The following is an 836-nucleotide window of genomic DNA, read 5'->3' as shown; positions in this document are numbered from 1 at the left end:
GGGGGCAAGCTAATTATTCTAATCATTGTCATGTGGTTTGGGGTTTTTTGTTATGTATTTTTGTGGGGTGGGGTTTTTTGGGGGGGCAAGCCTACGATGGTTGTGGTCTTTCTGTAGTTGCTAACAGTAATGTGTATTCACCCTGTGCTCAAAAGTGTCCTAATATCAAGAAAGTAAGTTAAGGCTGTCTAAATTGGAAGTAAGAGACAATAAGGAGGGGGAGTCAGGGGCCACAGGGAAGAGGGCAGTGCAGAGGAAGAATCGTATATATGTTTAGTCCTGTGGTACAAGAATTAACAAGTAATTATAGATGTCTCCCTGTGATTTTTACCTTCTTTGTATGTTGGGACATTTTGAGGGGAGAGGAGTGGGCAGTGAGGGCAGGAGAGAATGACAAGGGGAGGCAGAAGAAGTAGCAAGAACCAGGGTTAGGAAGGGGCAGGAGAGAGGAAAGGTGTTGGTTGAGGTTGGGCAGAGGATGAGGAAGAGGGAATGGAGGTGGGAAGGAATGGACCGAGCAATTCTAAGACAGAAAAAAGCTGGCAGTGGTGAGCAAAAGTGTACATGTGCCTTGGATAGCAAGGCTGTACAGACTTTAGTGGGGCTGCTGGTGTGGCCTTTGTGCCCTTCCACCTGGGTAAGGGCTGTGCTGGGGCCACGTGGCTGCTGGCACCCGTGGCACAGCTGGCCTGGTCTCTGCTCCTCTCTGATCTTCTCTGAAGGCTGTGCAGTGGCCCCAGTGCAAGTTTCTCTGCTTTCTTTTTATCTTCTGTTGTTATAGTTGGGAAGGAGCAATAATATCCAAGTGTTACATGTAATTCATGCTACAGTGCAGA

Source organism: Charadrius vociferus, unplaced genomic scaffold (assembly GCF_000708025.1).
Source record: "Charadrius vociferus isolate BGI_N301 unplaced genomic scaffold, ASM70802v2 scaffold366, whole genome shotgun sequence".
In the NCBI taxonomy this organism is placed as follows: domain Eukaryota; kingdom Metazoa; phylum Chordata; class Aves; order Charadriiformes; family Charadriidae; genus Charadrius; species Charadrius vociferus.
Note: the sequence above shows the minus strand (reverse complement) of the source record.